Source organism: Anopheles darlingi, chromosome 2, assembly GCF_943734745.1.
Source record: "Anopheles darlingi chromosome 2, idAnoDarlMG_H_01, whole genome shotgun sequence".
In the NCBI taxonomy this organism is placed as follows: domain Eukaryota; kingdom Metazoa; phylum Arthropoda; class Insecta; order Diptera; family Culicidae; genus Anopheles; species Anopheles darlingi.
The window spans coordinates 76,693,557-76,707,135 of record NC_064874.1 but is presented as its reverse complement, the minus strand read 5'-3'; the positions used below and the strand labels follow the sequence as shown (position 1 = coordinate 76,707,135).

General features: G+C 51.2%; 1 protein-coding gene across 2 annotated transcripts in view; it reads left to right on the top strand.

Annotated features, from left to right (window-relative positions):
• Positions 1-13,579, top strand: part of LOC125959116 (signal-induced proliferation-associated 1-like protein 1) — a 72,288-nt gene that overhangs the window by 51,282 nt on the left and 7,427 nt on the right. The window lies entirely within an intron of this gene.

Here is a 13,579-nt window from a genome sequence, read left to right as displayed (position 1 = left end):
TAGCCCTTCGCCCTGAGGACATCATGCCGCATCGCGAACTGCTCGATCGTGAGCAGCGCTGGAGTTCCGCTGAACTCAGCTCAGCTTTCGTTGCTACTACACTGTGCACTGCACTAACACTGCTGCTCCTACGACAAGAGCAGCTAACGGAGCAGTTCAAATCCACGTGAGGTCAATTAGCAGTAGTGGCCTACCTACGCCACGGTGTGTGGTTGACGGCCACAAATCATCTTCGTCACTCGGTCTCGCTTGGAGACGCAATTAAAATCAATGACGTGAGATGCGCTCGCCGTGGGGTCTAGGGTTCTACATCACACGGAAGGTGCGCGTCGCGTCCTCGCCTTCCTCAGATGTAGCTCCTAATGATTGCCCTGTTTTGGCTTTGGAGTTCGAGTGCAGGCATAGATCACAATTAAAGGCAGCGGGCCCGTTGTGTGCCGCCGCACCGGCGTTGATTACATCCCAAATCGTATTCCAATCTAATGGTAGCATCTTGGCTTGCGTGCGTGAAGCCGTGTAATTATAGAACCCCTCGCGGCAACCCGTGGGTGTGCGGCTGAGGTTCTTCTTCCCCCACATCCGGTGGGCCACTGTAGAGGAAATTTCAACCAGCCCCATCGGTTCTATGTGGCCGAGAACGTTGATGAAACACGCGCTGAGAGCGCTGAGCGTCAATCGTCGAGGTGAGCAACATGAGTTCAGTTCCGTCACACATCGTAAGACCAAAGGTGTGTCATCGCCGCTCAATGACACGTGATCGATGTTCCATCATCGAAGTAGTCCCCAATTCCGGCGATCGCGACGATCAACGCTACCGCTACCGCTAGATGTTTGTTCTATTTGGAAGTAATTAATCTAGTTTACAACACAACAGCACACGACTGAAGCACCCATAGTGCTGGATTCGTTTCGCACTTACGGTGGGGCTCCCCTAACCCCCCGGGGCACCACGGAAGTAGCAATAGAAGAGAACGAGTTGGTGTAGCTCATTCACGATGCCCACGGTTTCCGAAGGTGGTAACCATTGAGCATTCAGCATTCTCATCGGATATCGGAGTAATTTAATCTTTCCGGTCGCCAGCCAGCGCGCTCCGGAATCGGATCGGCGGACGCTGCCGCTGCTGCTGCTGGCAGAGAACGAGTTAATTAGGCACCGATTTCCCCCCTCTTCCTCTCCGCCGATGGCCCTGCCCGGGCCCGCGATCCAAAGTGCGGCAGCCCACATTATCGATCGATCGATCGAATCCGATCAGCATCCGCATTCGAAGGCTTTTGGCAGCAGCAGCAGCAACGGCGGGAGCGTATCGTGGGCTGGCCGGGAAACCTTGCTCCGAAAGGGAAATTGATTCTTTCCGCCGATTCTTCCGTAGACGCGGGGAGTAGAAACTCGTAGAAACTCGGAATTGTGCCTCTCGGATGTCTTGCAAGATTCTTGCCACGCCGGATTCTCGACTGTGGCGAATGCGATTAGTTTGCCTTCCAAGGGCTCACTGTGCGCTCCGGCTGGATCATAGAGCACCAGGACCAGAGTTAGCTGTTCCGGAGGAGGGGGGGCCACTTCAAATGGTAATAGGCGCACACGATCTTCTACTCGTTCCTCAATTCCTTCGGACCTCCGAACGAATCTGACGCTCGGCGAGTGCGCCATGGCCGTGCCAAATCTCATTAGGATTCTTGTTGTAGCCGGGGAGCGCTACGTAGTGTGCAAACTGTACAAACAAACAAAAATTACCACAGCTAGGGTGGAGCCACGCGGGCGGTGGGCTGGCAGGCGGCGTTTGGTATGTAAACCGAGCTCTTGACCGTGGCCAACATCCGGCAAAACGCAGGCGCAGATTCAATTGGGAACGCTTTACTGGATTTTGGATTCGGCTTGCTGGAACGTGAGCACCATCGAATCTCGAATGTGCACTGGTCTGCGTGTGTGTGTGCCACGCACCTCGGGCATAATGATAATCTCCAAAGAAGATGGTCCCACCGGGGATTGGCATGGTTCCCATCGTGTACCCGCTGGCGAATGAGATTCAAATGAGATCGAGCGTCTATATAGCGGAGGATGATTGTGGACCTCCTCGACACAGGAAGCTCTCGGTGATCGTTAGCAGCGAGCAGCTCATTCCCGGGCTGCTAATATGTTTGCGCGCCGAGTTCTTGCATTGTATGGTTGGAGCGAATGGAGCGGAAAAGAATTTTTGGCGCTGGCGAGAGGATGCCATGAGAGGTTCTGCTGGAGCTGGAATCGGTTCCGTGGTTCCGGTGAAAGGAGAAGAACCATTTCATTAGGCAAATTACCAGCCAGGGCCCGATGGTCGGTCTTCCTGTTTCCAAAGCTTCCACCATCGATTCGTATTCCACTAGGGTTCTCGCAGGATTTTGTCATGTTTTAATCACGGTTTATATGATTCAACAATCTTGAGTTCGTTTGCCTGAAGATTGGAGAATGGTTCGTAAAATTTGAGGGAAAATCCTATTAGATACTTCAGCTCACTATCAGCAAACTCCAGCGAGCATACCGAGAATGAATGAAGACGAGATACTTAGTTAGCTCTAAGCTCTGTTCAACAACGCCGTTCATTCATCAGAACGCCTTAATATCTGGCCCCGGCTTTCCACGGGCATCTTCGTCTCCGTTCTTCGAGCTCTTCTACTTCTCTGCCCTCTCGCGCGGGTGAAGAAACAGGAAGGCGCAGGTTCTCACGTTGACCCGTGGGCGTTCCCAGCCCCATTAAAGTCGAATAATTTTCGATAACTCTAATTTAATAACCTACCTTCAGGCCGCGCAAGACGAGACGGCGAGAGAAGAGACCCTTGGGCCTTGCGTGACCCTTCGAGGCGGTTAGAAAACGAGACGATCCAGATTAGACTGGTGCCCGCGCCAGACACGCGGACACGGTGAAACTATGTTGATCCAATATTCCCTCGACATGCTCTTGCGTGTGTGTGTGTGTAGAAAGGTATCAAGGTTTCTTCCTGTCGGCACGAAAGGACTCTCGTAGAGGATAAAACAGAAACATAAACATTTGAAGGTTCTCCATTCTCCTGGGGATCTAAAACGAGGAAAACAAATTTCCGAATGAGAATGTCGAAACGGAAAGGGACGAAAAAATGAGAAAGAGAGAAACTGATAGCGGCGAACCAGTTTCTATTTATTTCATTTTTATTTTGTTTTACAATTCCCCGCAAAGGATCAATCGGAAAGAACCGTTTCGGAACGCGCGGGGACTGCGCCGCGCCCATCATAAATTACGATCGCGAGCGTCGTCCCGGAGGGGAGATCCTTTTTTCGTTGATTCCCTTTCTCCGCCTGACTACGCGCTTCAAATCGTCCAATTTCCTTCGTCCAACATCCTCCGCCGAGACCTGATCGCCGAAGGACTGACTAGCACATAAAATACGACGACGAAGCAGAAGGCGAATTCCTGTTCGAACGATCGACCCACGCGCCGCCGCCCTCCAAGTGGTGTTAGGTCTGTACGCCTGCCGTCCGTCTGCCTGCTGCCGTTTAGTCCAGGTCAGGGTTCTGGACGTGGCGACGTTGGTGCCGGTTCCTATAAATTATCGCACAACTAAGTTCCGATCCTTCTCATATGCTTGCCCGTCGCTTGATTAAGCGGCTTCGCTGGGATCCATCGCTCGATCGCTTTTTGATTATCGGCCTTCGACGATCGGTGTTCGAAAGATACTTGAATTCCATCCACCCTTATCGCTCCATCTCAAGAGGGGTCACAGTAGAGCGCTCAGCATGGTTATGCTGTGGATATGCGCTAAGCAGCTGCGTAGATCACTTCCTCCTCTCGAGACCGATGCCGAAGGAGCCGCGAATTCCAAGTGTGAAAACGTAATATCTCAATTGGGTTCGATACCACGACCGCCTGAGGGATCTCTCCAATTGACTGCAATTGACATCAATTGCGCCTACAAGGGACAACGCGACACGACCTCGTTTAGATGTACGCTGGAGGTACCACTACTATAGTGGCGAACAGTTGACTAAACGGTTCTGGGAAACCTAATCCGGCTCCGGCGATATAGTTGAAGTCGCTCTTGTTTGGCATATATTTTGGGATCTGGTTCATTGCGTTCAGCCACTTGAAAGTCGCTCTTGAGTTTGAGCACCAAATGGCATGCATTAGGGGGGGAACCTTTCGCAATGCTCCGAGTGTTGAAGCTGTGTTCAACCCAATCTCTCGCTGTCGTATCCATCAAGGTCAGTTGCAAACGGTCGCAATCGGTGGACGACGACGTGCCGTTCTGCAGCACCCATATGCACATCACGTACAAGCGTTTCACTGATCGTGTTTGAGAATGCACGGCTACGATCGTGCTGCAACATAATCTTCTCCAGCAGCTCCAGGAAATCTATCGAAGCATCAAATTGGATCCACTCCACAAACCAGGATGTGCTAACGGTTTATCAGCTTACATTAGTTGGGTATACGATCGTAAACCGAGAAGCAGTCCGTCGCCCGGTGGTAACATATGACGCTCTATCGGCACCTCATCATAACTCATATATCTAACCACATCTCGCCGTCATAAAGTGAGTCATAACTCAATCACCAGTCCCGGTCCTCGGGCAAAGCCGGTGGATGTGTGGGACGGTTGTAGAAATGGAAGAAAGATGAACACGGAAATCTTAACAATCGATCCAGCGACGGTCTGTTGAACGACCCACGAGAGTTCCCCCCCGATAGGAGCGATAGAGTTAGAAATCCAAATGCTCGTGTTTGTTTTTGGCTGTAGCGACTATAGAAGAGGAAGCAAAAGAGGTGATTCCTGCCGGGTGGAAAAAAACGCGAACAATCGTACTCCATTCTTCACGGCGATCTCTCGCAGTCACTAGCGAGCTGTTGCGGCTGTAGAAGCGATCCATGAAAAGCCATATCGTCGTGTATACGGAGAGAGAGAGAGCATACATCAACTGGGCAAGAAAAAGAAGCTGCAAACGGTGCAAAGAAGCAACTACGGCGAACGCCACTGGCAGAGACGAGTGTGGGTTCGTACCAAAACAATCGACTCATTATGTCGACACTTGAAATGAATTATTCAAATTCTTCTCGTCACGCGTTCTCGCGCATCACAGCGTCGGAGAGCGTCTTCCTTTGCTTACTCCTTCTCCCGGTGCTGCTACATGCTCGTCACGGCCGGCGTCTTGAAGTGTGCTTGTTGTGTTCTGGAACGCTGGAACTGTGATTGAAACATGATGGACCGGGAGGAGGAGGGGGACTATATATTTGCATATGATCGGTTCCCCCCCTGCGTCCCGAGGAAGTTGCTCTTGCGCAATGAAAGTAAGAACAGCGCCGTCATCGATCTGCGACGGAATGTCTCTGTCTCGAGAAGGCTTCGGGAACCGGGAACCGGGAACGGGAAGAAATCGCCAGTCCCATAGGACTGACTGCTGGGAATTAAGTGATACTGTAATGCAGTGGAGCTGGCCAACCCGACGTCTGCACATGAACAACCGTGAACCTGAGAGCGCTGGGATCACATCAAATCAAAGCTCCCTGACATTCCAAGGTCCCCAGAAACCCCTTAAGGAACTAGCTACCCGATGTGTCCGCATGCTTCGTTGCGAGATTATGCAGCCAGCTGGGACACGCCGCTGTGACGACAGTACAACTTCACTTCGCGAACCACGGTGAACCGGCGAGGGTCTTACCTTGTCTACCATCCGTCCACATCGGATAAAGGAGTTATACCCCGTTATACCCCGTACCCAGCGCCAGAGTATTGTTTTGCGAAAAGATATCGAAACGAAACGATATCCCCGTTCTTATATGGGCAAGGAAGACCAAATCACTTGACACATAAAATCATTTCCAGAGTCATGGGAGGTACAGGTGATGTGTACGCACCATAAACCTGACTAGCACTGACCGTTGCGTCACCTAGAAAACCAATAAAAGCTCAACGTTCGCAGGGGCGATGGAGACTAGCGGCGAGGGGGAGGGCGTCGTGGTGAGAGAATGCTGATTGAATCGGTTGAACTTGGGGCCGATCACAGCACAGTAGCACAGAAGCTAGTGGCCCGTAGCATTACCGTCGCGCAATGCATGCCTGTCTAATTGTCTTACAGTCACCTCTAGGGTAGCGCTGGAGAGGGGGAGGGTTCCCTGTCCAGCGGCTCCGACTATTAAGTCTATACCGTTACGGGCTGCTTACCAAACAATCTGCTTTAGCATACCTTGTGTCGCCAGCGGAGGAGCTATGGTCGACTGTGACAGTGTGGCGACAAATGATTTCCGATGGTTCGGTGGCGATCGATGACGATGGAAGAATGTGAAGAATGTTCATGACCATTTCTGTCCGGTAGCTTCGAGCTCGACTCGTTGGCCGGCAGTACCACTTTCTGGCTCCGCGCTCGTATCATAAAGGAGGTTTTCAATGCGCAACAAACATGCATATTGGATTCTAGGCCAATAAATCTTCCGCATTGAGTGGCACTTGTTTATCCGCGTAGTTCCGAGTTTCATTGGCCCCCCTCCAACGCTAGCAATCGAGACACAAAGAGATCGTGGAAGATGGACTAGGTTCGGCTGGACGCCTCAAACTTTGGTCCTCAACAAAGAGATCTTTGTGCAGTACGTGTTTGTTTATGCTATGCAGTAGTTTGCTGAAAATAGTGCGCCAATGGGTGTTTATGCTCGATCATGCCTGTCTACAGTAAACATCAACCTCGACGTCGACAGCTGCACGATAGAACTTATGAACGACGCTGTAAGCGACCTCCCGGAGATCATTCTAATTGCCTTGATCCTAATGGATTCAATATGTAAGATAGCTCTTTAGTACCCGCTTTCATCGTCTTGCATTTGGATCCCTTGCTTTGGCAACAAATATCACACTCAAAGGCTTTCCCTTTTGGTACTTCTCCCAAGCTATATAGTCCCGCTCCGTTGTTTGACCGAACGGGCAGTATTTGCGCCCACATGCAACGCAAAGTTCGTTGCACTAGCCGTGGTGGCAACTCTGGGCGGCGCCAACAACAGCAGCACTCGTTAATTGACAGTCTACGGTCGCCTACCGGTTAGTCTGGGTGTGGGGCGGCTTACCAGCGTATCGTTCACTCGTAGAAAGAGGAGCAAATGCGCGGATTGTGAGCTGCCGACATTCCAACGGAACCAGCCAGTGAGATCATCACCGTCACCCGATTTCGCGACGATAATTCTGGCCACAATCGGGGGCTATTGTGCGTTAAGACACTCTACCGTCGGCTACCGACTTAATCAAGCCGCTTTGCGGAACATACCCGGTTTGGTCCCGACGAAGTGATTCACGAATCCTACCGCAGCGATCTATATAGGGTAGTTGGTGTCCCGCTTCGGCTACCGAATCGTAAAACCGCGCGAACGCTACTCAACCTCGACACCGAGGAGACACGGGAGGTTCCACTTTCAATATCCCGCTAGCGGGCAGCAGTTCCATGCCGAATTCAGGAAGTGGTTAGACGGCTAGTTCTGGACCTTGTCCAACTGTGGCTTTCTGCCTCTCTGGGGATATAAATATCCACCGACGCACGTTCGGTGGCGGTCAGCTGATGACGAAGCCGGAATGTAAAACTAGGCCAGGTTAGTGCTGACCTCCGTCGGCATAAGTCTAAATCCAAGGAAAAGGTGGGTGAGTTTAGCGCCACCTCTCTCGGCGTACGCGGACCGCAGCCCTAGTACTGCGATCAACCATTTCGAACCAAAAACGCACTCCATTGCCAGCTCCTGCTTTAACAAGATTATACAATTGTGTGGCCCTCGGACCGCGGTACCAAGATGTGCGCAAATGTCAGTAGGTGAGTGAAGGGGCACGATCTCCCATAGCCCGTGCCAGCAAAGATGGATAGCCAGTGCAAAGGTGGATGCAATCCCGGCGCTGTAGCGCTATTGTAGCTGCCATGATCGCCGTGCACAACTGCAAAGGTCGCTCGAGCGTGTAGCAGTACGGCGTGGAGTTTACCACCGGGCACGTGTAGTGTGTGCACCGTGCCTGTCGTATCGTTCTACCGAGAACAAGTGAATGCCGTTGTGTGGGGCTGCATATTCATGAAGAATGCACCCGTACGCGTCGTGTACATATAACTGCGCGGAGAGAGCTGAACGCGTTGCAACTGCATTACTCGCGTGGAGACACTCGATCTAAACCGTCAGGCCATGATCTGATCGCTGCCTCGAGCCATGTGATGTGCATGCGATCCACGACGTAACCGATACTACACCACCCGCAACGAGCGTCACTCAACCCTCGAACGAGAGTAGCTGCTGGTGCCGCTGGTCACCACCGCCCTCCGTAGGTTGAATTCAGGTTCTTATGCTACGCTCCACGGCGTACACACGCTGCACCAACAGCCTCCGATTCTGATATGTATCTTCCCCTTTACGGCTCTAGACCGGATGGAACGGAGTGTGTGTGTGTGTGTGTGTGAGTGAGTGAGGGTGTGCGGTGTGAGACTTTATTTATTTATTTACTGATCCCGCCTCCGGAGCTGTAAGCTAAGGTAGTTCGGTTTGCGACCGCAGAAGAATGACGCTTGGAGATAATGTTTCACTTCATGATGATATGCAGTTACACAACTCAGCAGGCTCGGGCACACCATAGAGGGAAGCTTAGGGACAACTCCGTCGATTCCCTGTAGCTGCCAGCTTCCGTGTTCCGTCAAGATTGTCACTAGACGGTTGATGCTCCTCCCGCCTTGGTAGGTAGTTGGGGCATTCAATGTTTGGAAGGAAAGAAGATAAACATGTAACCATCATGGGGGCTAGACCATAGACCACCCAGCGATGTCGCGTTCGTACCTTCTTCTCCTGACCGGGACCTCACACACGCCGGCCTGAATTGGATCTAATGTAATGGGCCGTTATGCTGTCGGCTGTCCTCGGATTCCTGGGAGCTCTTGTTACACAATAGTCGCAATTGTGGCCGTACCAACATTTTAGTTGACTTTTAGGCCGCCTTTATTATGATTGTTGTGAACAGTGGGGATACCATCAGGCTGGCGGTGATGATTATGATGATGATAGTGTGTTAATGGCGGTACTATATCTACTCTGGGTTTTTTTTTTGTGTGTGTAGAACTCCTTCTAGAGATAGTACCTTTGGAGTTATGATGCTGGTACTTCCTGGGAACTTTTGTTTCCTCCAATTGGTAAGAACTCGGTAAACAGTCCCACGGTATTGCACGAACCAACGCGTCCTGGTACACCCATAGGAATCATCTCGCTAAGCCACAATCAAGTAATGTTTCCTGCTTCCTTGGCCGCTTCCAAAACAGGTGACAATGAAGCATCTCAATGCATCGATTGTGGTTTTAGCTAAAAATGGACACCGATCAAGCTTCACTATAGATACGCACGCACGTAGCCTTCAGACGTCAGTAATGTCACAGAATGTGGAACCATTTATCCGCTGATCCCTACGGCCCATTCGGTCACATTCCTGCGAATGCCGTCGCTCACCGATTATGGGTGTTGTTTGAGCTAATAAATGGCCTCACCTGACCAAAGCTAGAGCCTGCGATCGTCGTGAATCTCCGGACTCGGGCTCAATGCTCACCCGGTTCTACCATATAAACCCTAGCCGCTACCATAAGCGGCTCATTATTGTCGGCGATAATGCCATAAGTTAGGATGGCGTAAGACCAACACCCGATACCGCACCGCTGCGAAACACGGAAAACGTGTTGCACCGGGACTCATCTGTTGATCGGCTTCGCTTGCTTCGTGCCATCTGCACTACGATACAGTTTCCGCAAGAACCGCAGCTAACCGCAGAGCAGCTCTCGTCGGACTTCGGTACCGTATGCCCCGTTCCTTCAACCCCATCGCAAACACTGTATGACGACCATCATCATCTTCGTCATGATCATCAGCATCGCAAGCGGTACATTAGTAGATGGAGGAGATAGAGCGAGAGGATGGTTTGTTTACATTTTGTCACTCCCTCGATCGCCGGGCGAATGGTGGCGAAGTCAGTAGAGTTGGTGGCAATCGGCCCAGGGGGGGGGGGGGGGGGATGCAGCAGATGCACCGACATTGGCCCCTACTAGGACCGGTTCGACCCTCCTCCAAACTCTCCGTCACCATCGGTTGTGGAACCGGTTAAAATAAGATTGTCAGCGTCAGCAGCACACGTTTGTGGAGCAACGATGCACGCGTCTGCAGAGTACCCCGGGAACCGTAATGATGTGCTTTCTTCGTTTGCACGCGACCACACTATATAGCGGCAACTTTGGATCCTCCCCAAGGTACCCCATCCCCAGCAACAGCAGCAGCAAGCAGCTTGGTTGTTTACGTCCGCGACGGTCGCGGCAAACACGTTTTCCTACTTTCGTTTGACTTTTGCGCTGTTCGCGGGGCTCGGTTAGAGGACCACTAGCGCTAGAAGTGACGTAGGGAGCGAAAGAAAGAGCGAGACCCTTCCTACGGGTGGCAGACATAGTGGTCTTACAGCTAGTGATGTGCGCCCGTGAAGGTGTAACTTTGTGAGATTGGTTTTTGTAAGTTCGTACCACGAACGTGTACTCCGTAGGGTACAGCACCGCCGGGTCTTTGTTTGCCGTTCAGCAAGGCAGGGCAAACGAGATGCAACGTCGACCCCGCGATCGACAGAAGGGAGTTTTCCATTGAAAAGCGACGAAGCTGCAAGCATAAAGCCCCGTTACACGTGATGGACCTTTTGCAAGAGCGCGCGCCCGCACACCCCTATACACAGCCCGTCAGGAGTGCGTCTATTGACGCCTGCAGCACTGCACGATTGCCTCAGCTCAACTCCCGCCCGCTCGGGCGAGTGCGAAATCGATTACGGATCAATTGAACATAATTCCAAAATTAGCAAAACAATCGGTGCGAAGGCAGTTTAACGTGTCACTGTTAAAGGGCACAGTTTAAGCTGGAGATCTTTCTTTGGTTCTGCTCCACTGGGCACTACCCTGGTGAAGGTAGAGCAGACGACGACGACGACCGAAGCCGTAGGAATTGGGCCCCCGATCGAGGTGAGCCGTCCAGTTTCGTTTCTTCGACAGTTTAATTGACGTTGAAACGAGAGCAAAGACGATCGACCTACGTCGAACATTAAAAGAGGGAGAGCCTGGCATTTGATTCCAGGTCGACGCGATGTTTCTTGGGGCATGTACCCGGGGCCGACTCGAGACACACCCGAGCACAACCAATCGATTGATTGAGCTCGGGATGGTTCAGAGTTCTTCCATACCCCGTGAATGGATAGAGTAATTTGAAGATCACCGCTTCTCCGCTGCTGCTCGGTGCAGCTGTTGCTGGCCGATTGATGAATTGGAGGATCACAACAAATCTTCGACCGTAGAGACCGAACATCCTCTTTCCCGAAAATCCCAGAAGAGAAGGTCAAATGTGAAAAGAAGGGAGCGGGTCAGCATTAAACTAACCCCCTTCGTCCGCATCCCTGTCTCATCTTGCGATGGACATCATTACTGCATCCAGTTGCAATGTCGGTGTTTGTTCGAAACTGTGGTCGCGTTTGATATCCCTCCGTTCTCACGTCTCCTGCCAGCCCCAGAATGGTCGCGTATACAGGGAAGAGCCCGATAGACTTTGTTTCCAATCACCGTCCCATTACCAGAACACCATGATTGATGCTGATCCCGATTCTGACAGCGATGGTAGTGCGTGAAGCATGGCGGACGGCCGCCAGCAGCCATTGTTGAAGCTCATCGCTACGTTGCGCACAAGACCAATGAATAGAGGATGTCTGAAATGAAGTGTTAATGCGCTATAAAATTAGATTAGATTGAAAAAGAACGTGCGTGCGTCTGTGCGTGCATATGTGTGCGGACCAACATGAACCCTAGAGAGCGTGGAAGCGCCGCCTCAAACAGACACAAATGTATGCTGAATGCTATGCTGCTGGCTCGGGGAGTTATACTATCGGCCAGGTCGCTGTCACATCCGGGGTTTCGTGTTTACTGCCCTCTACAACGGACTTTTGGGAGATGTTGTAAAATGTGAGGTTAGAATCAAGGGTTCCAACAGCAGACGGCAAGGGGACTGGTGGTGGTCGTGCCTTCGAGAAGCGGCGTAACCGTTAGTGAGGCAGTGAGGGGCCCCTTAATTTCTTTATGATATCGGTACTTTTATGATGAGAAGGCATTTTTAGATGTCGAAATCGTTCCGTGCCTTAGATTCATCCTCACTGTGCCGTAATGCCATGATCATGGACAAAAAAGGCGATGATCGCGTAAACATCATGAACAGTGCGCGACTAGAGAAACCATGGGCACAACCGAAGGCACCTGATGGGGAAGCACTGAAAGGTATAGGACACCCGCCGACAGTTCATTGATTTGGGACACACACACACTTTCTCTCGCGCCTCCTGGCAACTGGTTTTTACTCAATCGAAGAACCCAATCAGCATAAGCGGAGCTGGTGGAGTGTGTACTTGCCGCGGTACGGTGCCTAAAGTCCATTAATCTTACATTTAGCCTCCCACCGCTTACCTTAGCAATCTTCCTTCTCAAAAACGGTCTATTGCTCTACTTTGACACCTCCATCCGGTCAAGGGGCACGATTCCGGAAATTAAAATCCTACGCCCTCCCAACCTTCAGCCTCTAACCGATGACGAACATCATTTTGAGATGAGCATCAAGCATGATTCGGGTTTTTTATTTGTTGGTTGTGCTGCAGACACTCCCGTTGGCCTTACGCCGCTACTGCAGCTAATCCAAAAGCAAATCGTCTGCGGCCACTAGAGATCGTACTTTGGGGTGCACGCAGTTCGCATTGGCCCAGAAGAACTAGTGTCGGGGTCACAGACAAATGCTACTCCCCTTTCACATCCTCTTCCCTTCGTTTTCGATTGGACGTGAACGCAACGGGCCGCATGGTGATGGATCGATTGAAGGGTGATGATCTCAGTGGAAGCATTTGTGGCGCGAAAGCGGACCGGCACGCGGAAGACAATTGCCAGTAATTAGGTCGAAGTTAGTTGGAACGATGCTTACCTCAGTACCTGTTTTTGGGAAGGTCCCTTCACTTCACTTAATCGATGTTGATGGCCTTTCCGGTTTCTGTTAGGTTTAGAGCAACATTATGGTGGTGGACAGAGTAGCAACCGATGAGTATTTTAAAAAAGTTGAACTTACCGTAGAGAATACTATACGGACGTTACACCCGAGAAGTTTTCCATTTCACAATCCGGATTTAAGAATCAATGTCCGGTTATCTCAATCTAGAGCCACCACGCCATCAAGCTCATCGTCTATCTTTTTCGTGGCACAGCAGATTCTCCATTGACATCACTTTGAATTAATACTTACTTACTTACTTATCCGGCGCTACAACCGACGAGCGGTCTTGGCCTGCCACAGAAGATTCCTCCACCGCTCGTGATCGAGCGCCGTCGTCCTCCAAGTCGGTAGTCCTACTATTCTGGCGTCAATGTCGATACCGTCGCTCCATCTTGATTTGGACTTACCACGCCCTCTCTGTCCATCCGGAAGGCCTAAGAAGACTTTACGGGCTGGGTTTTAATTAATTAATACACCTTAATTAAAATAAAAAACTGTTCACCAGCACAGAGTTCCTTTCAACACAACACTTAAAATCTCTCTTA